The sequence below is a fragment of the Triturus cristatus genome, chromosome 9, assembly GCF_964204655.1.
Source record: "Triturus cristatus chromosome 9, aTriCri1.1, whole genome shotgun sequence".
NCBI lineage: Eukaryota > Metazoa > Chordata > Amphibia > Caudata > Salamandridae > Triturus > Triturus cristatus.
The window spans coordinates 1,220,926,450-1,220,942,566 of NC_140592.1; positions in this window are offsets into that span (position 1 = coordinate 1,220,926,450).

Genomic DNA, 16,117 nt, shown 5'->3' on the forward strand with positions numbered 1-16,117 from the left:
GCTAACCCCAACAACAACCCAACAAGTGTAGGAGATGTTGTACCATAGGCATAATAAGGTTTAGGGTACAATAGTGGACAAAAGTCTCCTATTGAGCAGTATAGCAGGTGCGTGTAGTAGACCTACGGGCTTCTCCAAGTATGTCCACGCACTCATGAGTTAGACCAAGGTAGCCAAAGTCTAGACCCTCAGGAGCCAAATAGTCAGGGTAAGCTTTTTGGGGTCTTTGTGTCTGACTCTGATGTGATTTTATGTGAGAAGGTCTAGCCTGTTGGGAAGCAATGGGTATTTCTAGGGGGGTTGAGAACCATTGTTGTCTGACCCATGTTGGAGCCATCAAGATGAGAGTGAGCGATGTTTGCCTCAGCTTCCTGATGAAGTTCTGTATCAGTGGGAGAGGAGGAAAGGCGTAGGCAAAAATTCCTGACCAGTTTATCCACACAGCAGTGCCCATGGACTGAGGTTTCGAATGCCTGGCAGCGTAGTTTGGGCATTTAGCATTTTCTTATGTGTTGCAAAGGTCTAGGTTTGGGTTGCCCCATCTCAAAGTAAAGGAGTAAGACTGGTGGATGGAGTTACAATTCATGGACTTGTTACTTGGAGCTGTCGAGCTGGTCTGCAAAGTCGTTGTCCACTCCCAGAAGATACTCTGCTGGAAGGTGAATTTGGTGATGGATAGCCCTTCGCCAGTTTAACTGTGTTAGGATCGACAGCTGAGGGGAGTGTATGCCTCCTTGTTTTTGAAGTTCGTGTTGTCTGTGCACACAAAGATTTTCCCTTGAAACTGTTGAAGAAATGCTTGCGCTCTTCATCAGCCAGTCATCTAGGTGAGCTGCTACCAGTGCTAAACACTTGGTGAAGTCCATTGAAGCCGTGGTGATGCCAAAGGACAGCACCTTGGACTGATAGGGTTGACCACTCACCATTAAGCAGAGGTAGTGCCGATAAGCTGGATGGATTGGGATGTAAAAGTAGGCATCTTTCAGGTCCAGTGTGGCAATGAAGTCATCTTGACGCAGTACGGGGATGACATCCAGTTGGGTGACCAGGTGGAAATGTTCTGAGAGGATGCATCTGTTGAGATCGAAGATTGGTATGAGAGATCTGTCCTTCTTGAGAATCAGGAAGTGTAGGCAGTAGACGGCTTTGCCCTGTTGTTGACAGGGCACTGGCTCTATGGCTTGTTTAAGTAAGAGCACCGAAACCTCCTCTTGCAGTAACAGATGTTCTGGGCTCAGGGTGTGGGTGTGAGGTGGGATGTTCAGTGGAGTGGAGATGAGCTCTAGGCAGCAGCTGTGCTCAGTGATGGATAGGACCCATTGGTCTGTGGTTATTTCCTTACAGAACGGAAGAAATCCCTGAAGTCTCCCTCAAACAGGTGTTGTATAAATCGGGGGAGGAGAGGATGTGGAGCAAGTCAGTTTCTAGAGGTAGAGGCTCCCTTACTGAGAAAACCTCTATCTCGGTCTTTGGAGCTGGTCCCTGTAAAGAAGCACCAAGAGAAGCCTCTGCCACCCTGCTGGTGATAATCCTGGTGCTGTCACTGGTAGGACTAGGCTGTTTCAGGGAAAGTGGCCTTAAGACGCACCTCTAGCCTGCGGCTTTCGAAAGGAGCCGCTATGAGAAGGGACCTGGAGGGGACCCATAGCCTTCGTGGTCTCCATCTCCTGAATTTTCTCAAGCATGCTAATAACCTTAGGGCCAAGCAGCCGTTCCCTGTCGAATGGCAAGTTGATATGGTGCAGCTGCACCTCTGGGTTAAACCCGGACAGATGGAGCCAGCAGAGGCACCGGCGGATGCTAGAGGTGCTCACTCCTATGGCTCCTGTATCTGCTGAATCCAAGTCACACCTCAACAAGTTCTCCCCCCCTTTAATAGCCTATGGAATTGGCGATGCACCAGTGTGGCCGCACCCACCGCTACCTTCTCACTTGAGGCAACAATTTGCTTGCTCTTCTTGTCAGGAGGTGCAGCGTTGCCCATGGCCTAAGCTGCTGCCCTTTTCCTAGCAGTGGTGAGAACAAGGGAGTCTGGTGGGACATGACCCCTGCTGTAGAGTGGGTCAGAGGCTGCTGGCTTGTACTTTTTCTCTATATGAGTTGTGACTACCATGGATTTGACTGGGTCTATGAAAATCTCGGGTTTATTTTATCATGCTGTTGAGCATGGGGAGGAATTGAACAGAACGCTTTGTCTTTGAAAGCCTCTCCACCAAAAAAATTGTCATAATTGGGGGTGATATAGATGTCCATCTTATGGTAGGTATCAGCACATCGAATAACGCTGTGGTACACTGTGGTGTCATTTGGCGGGGAGGTCCTGACTGATATAAGGGTCTTTGAAACAAGTGGAGTGAATGCACTACACTGTGCGGTGTCTGTGTGTCTATACACTTATGTTAGGTTGTACCTTTGACGAATGTGTGACTACAAGGCCGAACCAACCAGACTACCCCCATGGGATCCAACTAGGGTCTGAGACAAGTACCGAATAATATTACTGGGGAAGTACCCCAGGAAGATTGGCAACAAGCATTTACAATGCAATGGTCTCGGCATTGTTAAAGTTAGAGCTATTGGCATTGCTCATGACATTATTTTTGTATGTTTTTGTTTTTAAAACATTTAAAGAAACAGCATTGTTATTTACAATGTCAATAGCTTAATCTCTCTCAAATGCGAGACCTATTGCATTTGCACCCATACAGAGCCACACACACAAAGCCACCCACACACACAGAGCCACCCACACAGAGCTACCTACACAGAGCTATTCACATAGAGCAACCCACACACAAATAGAGCCACCCACACAGAGCCACCTACAAAAAAAGCCACCCACACAGAGCCACACACACAGAGGCACACACATATACACACACACATAGAGCCTCCCACACACACACACAGCCTCCCACACACACACACACAGCCACCCACACACACACAGCCACCCACACACACAAAGCCACACACACAGCCACACACACAGAGCCACACACACACAGAGCCACACACACACAGAACCACACACACACACACAGTGACAACGAAAACAACTAATGGTATGGTGTGGGCGGGTTGTAAGCCCACTGAATTGTAAACAATGTGTCTTGCAGCACAGCACTAGCACTGTGTAGGCATCACCTAGAAACGCAGGGCAGATGCTGGCAGACGACCAAAGACTCGTCGATTCAGAAGATGAAATCCAGCCGTGGCATACATAGCTGTGCACCGCCTCTTCGTGCACGCACAGCAGCATCCTGTTCTTTCAGTACATACACTGGCATACACACACTCACTGCAAACACATATAATACAACTAAATAATTAGGCCAGACAATTGATCAACATACAGTTTACCTGGGCAAACGTGCACAGATGTGCAAGCGCACGCCCGCACGCACACCCCAATGCCAGATGCACGCACACAAGACCTACTGGGAAATTACTTCCAAACCTCCATTCTCTGTCTAGATAATTTCCCCACACAATATCCCCACGCACACAGAATGCCCGGCCTCTCTCCTGGCCCGATGAACGGTCTTGGCAGGCCTATCAGCGCCATAAAGAGCGCTGCTGGTCTAAGCTGCTCCTTCCTCCTTTCCATTAATCTTTAATGATTTCTAGGTCAGCCGCCTCTTTTATCTTGTCAGATGGATGTTCGGTTAACAGGATAATGAGGTGTGCGAGGCGGTGAGGCGGTCCCTAGCAGCCTCCGGGTCCCGATCGGTCTCTGGTTCTGTCAGTGCGCGCGCGCTGATGCGAAGGGCTGCTGGTGGGCGAGGGCTCGTGGGTCAGGAGCGCTGCTGATGCCGGCGCTGAGGGCGCTGGAAGAAGCCTCCGGCCTCATCAGAAATTGTTACACTGATCCTGCAGACGGCGTTTTGCGCGCGTGCGTGTTTTCGTAGGGGGTGCAGACGCTGTGGAGCCTGAGGACGCCGGTTCCGGGTAGAACTGAGTGTACTGGGAGAAAACAGAGTCTTTACCACTGGTGCTCCCCCTCTAGTGCTGAATTTGTTAGAAAAAATAATTAAGCGCTGATGCCAAAACATTCTCTTAGGAGGCTGCCACCTACTTCCACCAGTCTCCTCACAAGATGGCCGCCGTGTGGGGTTGTTGCTGCGCCCGGCTGCAGGGAATCAATACAAAGGTGTTGAAGGAACCAGGGGCTGGGATGTGTACCGAGGGCTCAACTCTGCACGAGAAAAACTGGTATTCATTTTAAATCGGAGAGCGTAAGCGAGCCAATGGCTACGAAGGAAACGGAACACCCGATAACAGCAGAATAATATTTTTAAAAACGGAAACGTTGCAGGTCTTGATTTTGTTTTTGGGCTGTAATTCCCCACCTGGACCCCGCAGGCAGCTTCTAAACACCGAGGCGGTCAACTTCTGGGGGGTTTGAGGAGGAAACCAAGACAAGAGGGAACAAGCACACCACTGCCTTTCTCCGAGGCGAAACAGAAATGCCTCGGAGAAACGCAGTGTCGTTTTCGGATTCGGGGGCGTGTTTTGCTTTTCTCTCCTCTAGCCATTGGCTGGAGGAGATAATTAGATTTGTTGCAAAAAACACGCACCGAATCCGAAAAAGACGGGGCCTGTTCGGAGTGACTGACCTCTTCTCCAATGGCTGGCCAGCATTCAAGAGGCCAGCCAATGGAGAACAGGGGAGAAGAGGGGCGGGTTCAAGCCCCTCTTCTCCAAGTCATTAAATCTCGGATCGAGACTGCGCAAGCGCAGCCTTCGAGCCGAGACCTAAAAATGAGAGCGACATGTGACTGTTAATGATTGATTGCGAGTGATGTGGCACAAGAAGGATACAAAACTTGATATAGCAATATCCAATGCAAGATGACAAGGGATCTACCTCTATCTTCGTCCTGAAGAAAGCCATTTGACCAGTTGTTGGCACAGTTTGAAACATGTAGACCTGATCTATGATGTCAGAGTGCCTAATTAAGTCTGTGAATACCAAAACTCGTTTTTAATCTTGGCAGGGGTTCTACTTTTCAAATTACCAATACTTAGGAATTATATCAATCCAGGTACCCCAAAGGCAATTTTACAACACAGATCCCAAGAAGCAAAACAGTGCCATCAAGAGCTCTCTGCACAAGGTCAGCCCACCAAGATACCTAGGTATAACTGTGTGAGGACTCTAGGATGAAGCATGCCACTTATAAAATCAACAGTGGGTGGGAGACCTTATAAAAAAAAAAACAAGAGTTTTTTTCGAGTGCATAGAAGTGTATAGACACCACTCGGTGCAGTGCATTTCCTCCCCATGGTCTGTTGGCATATATATTGGAAGCAGAGCGTATGTATGTACTTGCAATGCTTCTACCTCCCTTTTTTGATGAAACCTTGATATGGGTCTGAGTGTCCACGTCTTCATCCTCCCAAGGATCAGCTGAAGGGCCAGAGTAGACTGGGGCAAAGTCCGCAATCAGGGAATAGAGACTAGGACTGCCAGTGTCAGAGTAGGGCTCCGGTGATCCCCGAGGGGAAGTCATAGGAGATGAGGGCTAGTTGGTGGTTGAGGAGGTGATGAAGGTGGTGGTGGAGAAGGACAAGGAAGAGGCCTTAGGCCTCTTGGAGTGCAAGTGCAGGTGTGTTCGGTGGAGGGACTTCCCAAAGTCAGAGATTTTGCCTGTGAGCAGGTGGATGATGATCCTCCTTTGTCTTTCGTCAAAGCTCCCGCTGCAGTCTTTCAAGGATTGGGATTTCCTCAGTCTCTGGGGTGGGGGTGGTGTGGATTCTTAGAGCAGACAATGGTTTTGGTGTTGACAGCAGCTGGTAGGGCGCCAATGGCGCTTTCTGCCTCAAGAGTTGAGCATGCTTTGACTTTTTACGGCCAATGGGCATCCTCTGACTCGGGGCTTGTTGAAGCACCTGGAAGGATCTTTCCTCAGCTTCGATGTTAACCAACACTGTGGGGCAGTGAGGCACCAGAAGGTGGCAGCAGCTTAGACACAGGGATTGAGGTCTGTCCACCAGAAGGGTGGTGCTTGGCTCCAACCTGCGAACATTTCAGGGCTCTAATAGAGGCTTGCCTATCGATAGCACTCACGCAAGTTGTGCTTTTCAAATGAGGACCAGAGTCGACCGAGGTAGCTAGAGCATCCTCGGGTGCCTCTTTTTCCAGAAGTTCTTCCTCCTCTGGCTCAGAGACATTGCAGTCTATGATCTTGGCACTGGGTGGGCATACTGAGAGGTAGAATGACTCACCTGATTCCTCCTCTTTTGCACTGAGTGGGTCAGCCTTGCCGAAGATATCCGGCGTATTCATGGGGGTCTTGGACATTCCGATGTGGACTCACTATCTAGTCACTGATGCAGAGTTTTTCCTATTGTGCCATTCTGTGCAGAGTCGCACTGGCTGTCGTGGTGCTCCGGTGACAGGCAATGATTACAGACAGCATGGAGATCGACCCAGGGTACTTAGAATGCCACTGTGGGCATCTTCTAAAGAGCATCTGTTCCATCACCTCAAGTGCGTTTTCATTCTTTAAGGTAGTCGAGAGCAGGTGGTGTTCTGAAGGGCCGAGTGGCCTGATCCCTCCATGACGATGGGCTCCAGGAGCAAAGCAGGTGCTATAAGAAGTTGGTTGAAGAGTCTTCTTGAAACGGGATGGAAGCCAATGGACTCCAAGGCCATAACGGGAACCATCCAAACTCATCTAGACCTGGTGCAACGCAGTTTCATGTCCGAACCAGATGGCAGAGAAAAAGAATTTAACAATGGAGTAGGTGCCCTAGTGCATCTATGACCAAAGGAGAAGTCACCGAGACATTGTAACTCGAAAGACTGCTTTGAAGAAAAACAAGTTGCAATCATCAGAGCCCAACACTAGATGACAGGAGTATGCAGAGCATGTGTATCTACCAAAACACATGCTACAAACAGGAGGTTTTCCCTACTCTGATAAAGGCAGATCAGGAGGGCTTCCTATAAGGTAGATATAGGAGTAATCTTGCTTAAGATTTAACAGGGACCGTAGATTGACACATGATGATGATAGATGCTGCCTGAGCATTCAACAGGATTCATCTCTGGCCGGTGGTAAAATATTTTGTCCTGGGTCATAAGTTCATGAGTGCAATTAAGGCACTAGATCTGTTCCACAGGAAAAAGTGTTCGGAAATAGAGAGTAAACAGAAATGTAACATTCAGCGAGGGATAAAGTCAGGCTGTGTTCCTTCTCCTATACTATTTGACATGTAGATAGGACCATTTTCCCAGTGTATTCAGAACAGTTATTCCTAAGTCAGAAAAAGGCTGTATCAGGCAACTTGTTTCATTATTCAGAGCTCATTATTCTGTATGGAGCTGAACCTATTTCATTTGCACTGGTACATGAAATTTTGCTCAACTTTCAGTCAATCTAAGGATGTGAAGTGGATAGCAATACCCCAGGGGTCATGTGTTGGAACATTTCACGTAATTCCCATCTGCTGAAGTCTATTACTAGGTATTTGAATGCACTGAGAAAATCACATCCGACCTAGAGGACTTTGTAGATGCTGATATCAGCAAAGTCACATGAGAAATAAAGACTCAAAATGGTACGTTGCTCAAAATATTTGATAGAATGCCCATCAGCTTCAACAAAAGAGTGCTGGGTAGAATCGTATAGTTTACCTGTCGGTGCAGTTTTGCAGCTTGAAGAATTTTCTGTATTCACATGCTGTGCATTATTCCGTCATCTAGTGGTTGGGTCCGGAATTGTAGTATTTCTTCTCTTTAAAAAAAGAAAAAAAAAAAGATTTTGTTGTTGGTGGGCTTCGACAAATCACCATTTGGTGTCCCTCTGTGACGTCAACGTGCTTCCTCCGGAAGCTCCCACCTTTGAGCGCCATTTTCGGATTTTTTTTTTCTGTATTTATTGTTCATTCTCTTTATACATTTCCTCCCGTCTAATCTTTCGTGCAAAGGAGGGTGGGGGTTCGCTAGTGAATCCAGAAAATTCTTCCAGCTGCAAAACTACACCGACAGGTAAGAAACTATACGTTTTGCAGCGTGAATATTTTCTGGATTCACATTCTGTGCATAGACTTTGTAGCGGTTTGCTAGTCTTGTGGTGGTTGGGTGGAAGATGAGCGTTGGTTTGTGAATATATGTTGTAAGACCTTTTGTCCTTCTTTATTCATTTGAATGTCCACGCAGTAATGCTTTGTGAACGTGTGCACTGAAGACCATGTTGCTGCTTGGCAAATGTCTTGGATAGGAGTATTTGCAAGAAAAGCAACTGTTGCTCCTTTTTTTCTTGTTGAGTGAGCCCGTGGGGCTCCTTGTAATGTTTGACCTGCCTGTTTGTGGCATAACTGTATGGATTGTGCAATCCATCTTGCAATGGTATTTTTGGTCACTGGTCGTCCGAGGAAACTGTTGGCAAATAATACAAAGAATTGTTTTGTTTTTCTGTATTTCTTGGTGATTTCCATGTAATGCATGACTGCTCTTCTGCCGTCAAGAGTGTGCAATGCCCCTTTTGCTTGTGATTTTGTTTTTTGAATGAAGCTTGGTATTTGTATTGTTTGGTTTACATGGAACCTTGATACCACCTTTGGCATAAGGTGTGGATCTCTTGTCATGACGATTCTGTCATTATGTATTTGGAAGTAGGGCTCTTGCAGTGTTAGCGCTTGTAATTCACTTACTCTACATAATGATGTAATTGCAACTAAAAACGCAGTCTTTAGTGTGAGCATTTGTAGAGTTGCTTTGTGGAGTGGTTCGAATGGTGCTTTCATCATTTGAGTGAGCACTATATTGAGGTTCCATGTAGGTGCTGGCATCCTCTTTGGAGGTGCTATTCTTTGTTCCTTCTAGAAATCTTTTGACCACGTGGGTTGTGAAAAACCTTTTACCTGTTTCACCTCTTGTATACGCTACAATTGCCGCTTGGTGTACTTTTATAGATGTGTAGCTTAGTTTATTTTGTAGTAAATACGTTAAGTATTTTAGAACTGTTGATTCCCCTGTGATCTTTTTTGAAGGTTGTTCCTTAAGGCACCATTGAGAGAATCTTTTCCATTTTGCTGTGTAACACTTCCTTGTTGTCAGTTTCCTGGCTTCTGCCATGGTTCTCTCTGGAAGTCTGAGGTGAGCGAATTCTAAGTCCTCAGGAGCCATGCCACCAGGCTTAAGCTCTCTGGTTCTGGGTATAGTACCTTTCAGTTTTGCATTGGTAAGAGGTCCTTTCTTTTTGGAAGCTTGTGCATTGCTCCTTGAGTTATTTCCATTATCTGAGAGAACCAAGTCTGTCTGGCCTACTGAGGTGCTACAAGTATTAATGTCATGTGGTTGAGCCTGCATTTGTTGATCACCCTGTGCAGTAGTGGGAATGAAAAATGTGTTACTCTAGGATTTTGACTCCAGACACGCTCTCCTGTTTGTTAGGTATACAGTTGAAATGAAATGAATGAAATGAAATTATATTTATATAGCGCGTAGCTACCCGGAGGCCTCCTAGCGCTTAAAGACGGCGGTTGGAGCAGAAAAAGAAAGGGTTACTGGAAAGCTGAAGGAAAGAGGTAGGTTTTAAGGTGTTTGCGGAAGAGACCAATGTTGGGTTCGCTACGGAGCGTGAGTGGGAGAGTGTTCCACAGATTGGAAGCATTTAGAATGAAGGACCGTCCACCCCATTTTGCTCTACGGACTTTTGGGGGCGCGGTAAGGAAGGTGTTACTGGACCGAAGAGCCCTAGTCGGTTGGTAAGGTACGATCAAGGATTGAAGAATTTGTGGGCCATGTTTCCAGAAAGCTTTATGTGCCAGACACATGGCCTTAAACTGGATCCTAGCACAGATGGGCAGCCAGTGTAGGGACCTCAGGGCGGGTTTGGCTGACTGTCTACGAGGGATCTGTGCCAAGTGACGTGCCACACAGTTTTGGATCACCTGGAGTTTATTTAATGTGGATTGGGGAGCGCCAAGATAGAGTGCATTCCCGTAGTCTAGGCGGGATAAGATTAGTGCTTGGACCATGATTCTCCTGGCTTGAAAGGGAAGAAGGGGAGAATTTTTCTGATCAGGCGTAACAGACCGAAACATGTGGCTGAGAGCTTCGTGGTCCGATAGTTGAAGCTGAGAGTATTATCAAGCCAAATGCCTAGACTTTTGATTTGGTGCTTTGGAGGTGGCAGAGGTCCCATGCAAGGGGGCCAAGTGATGGGGGAAGAGGGCGAGGGTGACTTTCCCAGGAACATAAGTTCAGATTTTTCCCCATTTAATTTGAGGTGTGAACGGTGCATCCAATGTGCGACTGCCTCTAGGCAGAGGCGAAGAGTGTCCGATGAGCCCTCTGGATGGTTAAGGGCCACCACTAGCTGGGTATCATCGGTATAGGTGATTATTTTGATGCCGAAGGGAAGTACTACCTCAGCTAGGGGGACCATATAAGAATTAAAGAGGGTGGGACTAAGAGAGGATCCCTGGGGGACCCCGCACTTAAGAGGCCATTGCTTGGAGGTGGTTGTCCCTTCAAATACCTGATAACAGCGGTCCTCTAAGAAGGATTGAAACCAGGTATGAGCATTTTTCCCGATCCCCAGATTGGATAGCCTATCGAGCAGAATGTTGTGGTTAACAGTGTCGAAGGCGGCACTGAGGTCGAGCAGAATGATGGCTGCTGATCCGCCCTGGTCGAGAAGTTTCCTGGCCTCTTCCGTAACAGCCAGTAGCGCAGTTTCTGTACCTAGCTGGGGACGGAAGCCTGTTTGGGAGATATGCAGTAAGTTGTTAGATTCAAGGTAGTTAACTAAAGTGGAGTTGATGTGGCGTTCGGTCAATTTGCTCAGCCAGGGAAGAAGGGAAATGGGCCGATAATTGGCCAGGTTTGAAGGGTCCAGATTAGGTTTTTTCAAAAGCGCTCTGACCTGGGCGCATTTCCACGCGCGGGGAACTCTACCAGAGATGATAGAAGAGTTCAGTATATTCAAGATGACCGGGCCAACCATGTGTGAGACCAGGGCTAATTGCTGAGGGGGGGCAGGGTCAATAGGGGAGCCAGATGTAACACTGGAACAAAGAGTGTCCAGAGTATTAGCGTCAAGCAAGGGGAAATTCTCCAGGGTTTTTGACGACTTTAAACTAGGACTGGGGTCTGAAAAATCGGACACATAGGGCGAGAAAGACTGCCAAATGATCTGAATTTTTTGGTTAAAATATTCTGCCAGCTTGTTGCAGTGGAGGGAGTGGTCCTTGATTTTAAGAGGTTCCGTAGGAACGGATGAGAGGGATTTGGCAATTTTGAAAATTTCCCTGGGAGCAGAGGCGGCGGCATTGATCTTCTCCGCATAGAAGCGTGTTTGGGTGGATTTGATCTCTGATTTATAATGTTTTATCGCTTCTTTATAATCATGTTTCCTGTCAGCCTCATAGTTCTGTCTCCAGCTTCTTTCTAGGCGTCTACATGATTGCTTTATTTTCCTCAGACTAGGGGTGTACCAAGGCGCCGATTTTTCCCTGACTTTTTTTGGGGCTGGAACCTTAGGCAGGAATGAATCTAGCGAGTTACAGATCCAAAAATTAAATTTATCATTCGCTAGCTCAGGGTTGGGGTCGTGGGTGGGTTTGCTGATGGCTAATTTAGTGGACCAAGTAGTGGTCGAGAGCTTAGCCCATTGTCTCTGCAAAGTGTTTATCGTGGCTGGGGGGGGGGTGGAGTTCACAGGCTCCCAGACCATAGGCACTAAGAAGTGGTCAGACCACGGGAGTGGGATGGGAGTAGTCACATACAGATTATGTACGTTGCTAAAAACAGGGTCAAGTAGGTGGCCTTTATCGTGGGTTGGACACAGACTCTTTTGGATAATTTGTAAGGCAGAGAGGCCAGTAGCCAGCTCTATAGTAGTCGGGTTAGAGACATCGTCCAGATGAATGTTTAGGTCACCGAGCACGGTAAAATTAGAGAGATTTATAGCCCGTTCTGCCACAAATGAAGGGAGGGACGAGAGAAATTGACCCAAGGGGCCGAGAGGTCGGTAGATCAAAAGGCCGGAAAAGGTGCATATAGGGGAGAATTCCAAAGCGAACTGCATGCTTTCGCAGTCGGGAAGGCCGTCTGAGGGGAAGTTGCGGCAGCTTATAAATGCTTTATATATTATAGCTAAGCCTCCGCCTTTGGCAGTTTTCCGGTCCAACCTGCAAATACAGTAGTCCGGGGGAAGAGTCTGGACAATATCCGGTGCAGAGTTGTTGTGGAGCCAGGTTTCAGTTAAAAATAAGACGTCAGGTTGACGGTATTCTAGAAGAAGATGGAGTTCTGTGGAATGTCTGGGCAAGGAGCGGCAGTTTAGCAAAAGTAGCGTGAGAGGTGGGGTGGGCGTGTGTGATTTTTTGAGGGGGGATAGCAGTGAAAAGTGACAAGAGGAACAGGTGTACTGTGTGGCAGGATTAATAGAGTGGGCGCACTTAACGGGTGTGGGGCCCCTAAGAGCTTTAAGACAAAGTCCACTATAACGGATACTGAGGTTGCCACCGTCAAGGGTTCTGGTCCCGGTCGGTTGCGGATGGGCGCAGACGGGCTTGCCTTTGGCGCGCCGTCGGCGCACCCGCTGCGTGCGTCCGCTGCGCGACTGGGAGTGCATCTAGATAAGTGCCGGGTCAGCGCGAGCGAGGAGCGCTGATTGGCTGACTTTGGAACCGGAAGTAACCAGCCTAGGGAGTGTCTCCGGCCAGCCCTCCGCTCAATGGCACAAGCCAAGTCGGACCGGGGCTTCGGAGCACTCTGTGCAGGAGGTGAGTTAAAGTGCAAAGAGCAAGGCACACGAATAACAATTTAGCAGCACAGTGAATGAAACGCATTGAAATAGTTAAAAACGGCCCATATGGGGTAGATTCTGAGTATTAAAAAGAAAGATCAGTTACAACAGCTAGCGGCAGCACCTCTTCAGTTCAGGCTCTGCGCGCGTCCGCTGCGTGACTGGGAGTGCATCTAGATAAGTGCCGGGTCAGCGCGAGCGAGGAGCGCTGATTGGCTGACTTTGGAACCGGAAGTAACCAGCCTAGGGAGTGTCCCCGGCCAGCCCTCCGCTCAATGGCACAAGCCAAGTCGGACCGGGACTTCGGAGCACTCTGTGCAGGAGGTGAGTTAAAGTGCAAAGAGCAAGGCACACGAATAACAATTTAGCAGCACAGTGAATGAAACGCATTAAAATAGTTAAAAACGGCCCATATGGGGTAGATTCTGAGTATTAAAAAGAAAGATCAGTTACAACAGCTAGCGGCAGCACCTCTTCAGTTCAGGCTCCGCGCGCGTCCGCATACAGTTGACATCTCAATTTCCAAAACTTGACAACATAGCCTTTGATGCCACCCTTCCATTAGAAATAATATAAGCTGAAAGTCTGCTGTTACACTAATAATATATTTTGCTTGATCCAAGAGGTAGAGTGATTCCAAGCTATTGCACTGGGTAGCCTGTTGGAGTGACTCTCTGAAGCAGAGCTGGGCTGACTGGAGGCAGACAGAATAAGCTAAAGAAAATGGACATGATGCCTTAACTACCCGCTTAAGCGGAGTCCCCAGTTTACCATGGCAATACCCAGCTGATCAATTGCATGGGACAAGAATAAGTCCAGTAAGCCTGGCAAATGCCCCCCCCTACACCCCACAGTCCAGAGGCCTGGTAAGATGCGACTTCCTGGTGTCAACAGTCCCCAACTATGACCAGTAAAGTGCTCCATCGGCTGCTCTGTGATAAAAGATGGATCTAAAGATGCATCTAGAAACAGACGGATTGCATCTCACCATGAGATACAGGTAGCAGATCCACAATCAAATCTCATTAAATGTGTAAAAAGAAACCAACCACAGATGTGCTCAGCAGAGAAGGGCTACCAGGACTAACAAGACTGCTCATTCCACAGGCTCTAGTTACCCTCAGACTCCTCTGACACTCTAGTTACTCCACCGGGCTGACCTTGCACGTCTCAGTTGTGTTACTACTTTTGTCCCTAGAATCCACAACGAAGAGTTTGTTCGATGCATTTATTAAGCTTCCCTGGAGAATGCGCTTTTTCTACTGCTGAGCATCCCTGTGGCAAGTTGTAAAATAGTACAATTTTGTACATTGTTTGCACTGCTCCTTAAGTCCCATTTCGAGCACGGTAAAGCGCTCCGTCCTTACTGCCCTGCTGTGCTAGGCAGAAAGAACAGAACAAAAGGTGATGGGTAGAATACTTGCAAAACTCTCAGCCACGGGCAAACAATGGCGTCACCTCACTGAGGCTGCAACCGATTTGGGTGTTGGCTTATCTTCCAGTTCATAGGGTATGTGGCCTGGCAGTTGGGCTGAAAGGTCCTAGTGACTCGGGGACAAGAGTGATTTGCATGTAGCCGCTCCCTGCGTGGAATGGTGATGCAATGACAAACAGGGATGCAGCAATGAGCGACGAAGTGGCTGGGGCTTGCATTCCACCTCTCCCTTTACTTTTGTTTTAGCAGGATCACCAGAAGACACAGGGCAGGTGGAGCATTCTATTCAGGGCATCAACATTTTAAGTTTGAACGATGCTCCAGTCCACTATATGTGAATTACTGATGAGATGAGTTTATAAGTTTTCGATTTGGCATGCTAGCTTCTCATGCCCTAAAAAATGTCTTGGTAGTCAAAACACGTGTCGGCTATAACATTGGAGGAAATTAAAGAGGCACCAAAGTGCCAGGAAGTGTAGCTCTCCTACTTAAAGTCTCCCCGCACATGCCCATTTTCTGATCACTGGTCTTAGAATCACAATTCCTCTAGCAAATTCTTACTTTTCCCGCCATCTTTCTGACCATATTAGTACTTAAATATCTTTCTTCCGCTTTCATCCAGACTTGACAGATTTAAGTCCTTGCATAATTTTCCATAAGATTTCAGATCAAGACAGAACACTAACTCCATACTCCTCCTGCAAACTGGCCAGCCAATCTTTTTCTTCTGGAGCCGAGGCATTGAGAAAAGTAGAAAATACTCCAGATTATGCCTCACCAATTACAGGACCAGAGTCAATTTTACATGATAGCTATACCTCTCCCTCTCTAGACACCACAAATGTCTTATCCCTTTTCACTGCCTTATCTCTCTCTTCAGGAACAATGAGATAATTGGATAAACTAGTTCAACCTGTTTGATGTCCTCCAGTACTGTCCAAGGCATCTTTTTTTTAAAAAAATTAACATTTCTGCTGAGCAGAGCAGAGAACAAAAATAACATAGCATAGGTCATCAGGAGAAAAACACCCGAAAGAAACATCAACAGTCATACATACGAGTTTGACACAAATACACAATATATACATTAACAGCTGAATTCCTAAAAACAAAGATGGACACATCCTCAAGTAAAATAAAACAAAAGGTCCGCAACACAATATGTTCATAAACCTCAAATAATCGTTTGCACCTTCCACATCCAATAATACCCTAAAGTGACTTGTGCCTAATGATCATCGAAATTGCAACAAAAATCTGTTGGGTTATCTACCACTTTTTTTTTTTTTTTCTCATGTGCAAAATCTTGACATTATTACAGTACAATGCTTTCCCGCTAATAGGGGCTTAAAGTGCAATGCGTTAAAGTGCTAAGTTTTCTAAAGTGCAATGTGCTAAAGTGCTACGATTTCAGAGATACAGCTAAATTGTCAAAAAACTTCCAAAACACTGCAAACTTTTTTGTTGCCCCTACCCGTTTAACATATACTTCTTCAAATCTCCTTATTCTTGACATTTTATTAATCCATTTAGGATAAGATGGAATCTCTTCCGACCTCCAATTTTGGAGAATTAAAGAGCGTGCTACTGTAGAGCAGATTGAGATGTAGGTCTCGGGATTGATCTTATTTTTAATAGACTGGCTAATTGCTAAAAAAATATTTCTCCAAAAGGCTTCAAGCTTCGGACATGTAAAAAATATATGAAGCCGGTCTCCCTCGCCGTGGGAGAGACATTGAAAGCATTTATTATCCACTTCTGCATGACATTTGTTTAGCTTTTTCGGAGTGTAATAGGCCAGCCACCGTGACAAGAAGGCCATCCTTTTAAAATTAGCTGCTGTCAGGGCTTTGCTTCCTACACGGGCTATAGCTTGCCAGTCCTGATGGGAGAAGGAACAGTTAGTCTCCCG